Source organism: Mus caroli, chromosome 13, assembly GCF_900094665.2.
Source record: "Mus caroli chromosome 13, CAROLI_EIJ_v1.1, whole genome shotgun sequence".
Classification (NCBI taxonomy): domain Eukaryota; kingdom Metazoa; phylum Chordata; class Mammalia; order Rodentia; family Muridae; genus Mus; species Mus caroli.
Window position 1 is genome coordinate 92255926 of NC_034582.1, and position 2551 is coordinate 92258476.

Consider the following 2551-nt stretch of genomic DNA (forward strand, 5'->3'; position numbering starts at 1 on the left):
TATATATATATATATATATATATATATATATATATATATATATATATCCCTGCATCCAGGACAGCTCCAGAGCAGCTACCCACAGGTGCTCCGGTCTGCCCTCACAGATGCTTCAGCTGGGCCTGCACTTTCCTAGCTGTAGATATCCTCACAGATCCTGGACAGCAGTGCAGCACCCAGCTCTCCCAGGTTCTTGGCCAGCCTCCCAATTTTCTTAGTGTCCCCAAAGATGATGTCACCCCAGACAGCAGAAAGCAGTCAAAAAAACACAACACCCTCACTCCTGCCCCACCATCACCCCTTCCTAGCTCCTCATTTTTAATTAAACAAAAAGAGAAGAATGTTAGCTTACACAAGGCTTCTCCCAGGGACCTAGCAACAGGTTATGTCATCACCTGCTACCACTAGGTGTGCCTGGTGTGGGCTGCTTCTCTCTCTCTCTCTCTCTCTCTCTCTCTCTCTCTCTCTCTCTGTGTGTGTGTGTGTGTGTGTGTGTGTGTGTTCTTCTCTGCCCCCCCATAGCTCTGCCCCATCTGTCTGCCTCTCTACATATCCACTCATCTGCCTCTATCCCTTTTCCACGTCCTTACTCCCCTTCCCTTCCCCGTCCCCAGTAAACCCACTTTATTTCAAATGTGTTGCATGGCATGATTACTAAGGGGCACACCTTGGCATGGGACCACCAGGTACTCCCTCGCTATATTATATTTCAGAACAGAACAGATTTCATTGTATACTATTTCTTAAATCACATTTTAATAAATCACCACTGAACTTCAAAGTCTACTCTGGGGATGCTGCCAACCTGAAGGCAAATGCGACCTCTTGGCATTCTTGTTTTCATGTGAAAGGCAGAGCTAAGATTAGTCACAAACACTGTAGGGTATTTCAGTTGAAATAACAGATTCATTGCGCACAGTGTCTCCAGACACAAGTCAGAGTCACTCGGAGCTGCCTATTCAATCTTGGTATTTTTTATTTTTAAAACTAGCTTTTACCACACAGACCAGACTGGACTTAAACCCTTGATCCTTGTGCCTCTTCCTTCTGGGTTTTGGAATTACAAGAATGAGCTGACACACCCCAGTCAACATTCTTTAAGTACAGACATCCCTCCAGAGATACTCTGTTGGCTCAGCAGGCCGTTCAATCACAGATCCCCTTTCTTCAGAGTGACACACAACACAAGTGTGTAGTGTGTGTTTGCCTTCTCCCAGACTACCAAAGAGATGTGTTCCTGATGGCGAACCCTTTCAGTAAGGCATTTTGTGCTGAAACTACTGTTGGGTCCCTCTACACTGAGGACTGACCCTAAGACAGCCAGCCACGTGCACACAACCGCACTACCCAGCTGGATCTCTGATGCTTTTCTTAAACTTTAAATTGTCAAACAGGTTCTCACTAACAGACCCTGAACTTTTAGCCCTTCTGCCTCAGCTTGGTGAGTAGAGTACAGGCCAGGTTTAGTTTTTCTTTGTGTTTACTGTAAAAACTGGTGAAGAAGATAGCTATTTTTTTTAATGTAACTTAGTCAATTCGCTTATTTGGGTTTTGAGACAAGGTCTCACGGCTTCCCTTAACAGCATGATTGCCGGCCATCAGACAAGTGGCCTGAGAGGAACAAAGAGATGAGCGCGGCCAAGGGTGATGGAGACCTCAGGCCACTGTGAGCATTACAAGAAACAGACATCTTGGGAGGCAGGCTTCATTGAGCTGCTCATTTATTTGGGGGGAACAAAGGCAATTTAAACCTCTTGGAGGGAATAGGAGCTATGGGGTGAGTGTATATCACTGGTCCAAGCCAGGATGCTGGGGGTGCTGTGGAGTCCAGCACAGTGTTGGTAGGCAGGGGTGGAATGACATTCCCATCCCTGGGACAGGGCCAGCAGGCGTGGGCCTCCATGAGATTTGATGCAGCCGTGAATTCACCAAAGGAAGAGCCATGCATGATGGAGCCATGTGATTTTCCCGGTGCATGCGGCTGTTCCTGCACATGACAGCAGAGAGTTTCAGCCACATATGCACATGGGGAAAACCAGATGTAAGTTGCTCATGAGAACTAGAGGCCCCCCTGATTGTTGTTAAAGTTGCTGTGCACATCCTGGGTACAGTGCTGTGTAGACATTAACGTAGATACATCACTCCTGTGTCTGCGTCAATCTGTATTTCTACTCCGTAGATGGCAGCAGTGGCCACAAAAACTATTCCTAGCAGAACTCAAGAAGAGACTGGGAAGGTTGAGCGGATTCAGAAACCCCAGAATTCCTCATATCTGAAAACGGTAGGAGTTTCATCTACGCCCCACCCAGTGCCTGACCTGGAGCACGTGACCACAACACCCCACATGAGGACCCTGATCACTTGTCAGTAGCACAGAGTTCTCCGTGCAAATGAGGTATCTAGATGGGCTGGCCCCAGGGATTTAGCCAATAAGCTTCCCTTCCCACCCTGAGTAAATCAACCGCAACCCATTTTTAACCATGAACAATGAACAAACAGTTCGGAAAAGCAAGGACGTTCTCTCTCATCAAGAACCGCGGGGGAGGGGGGG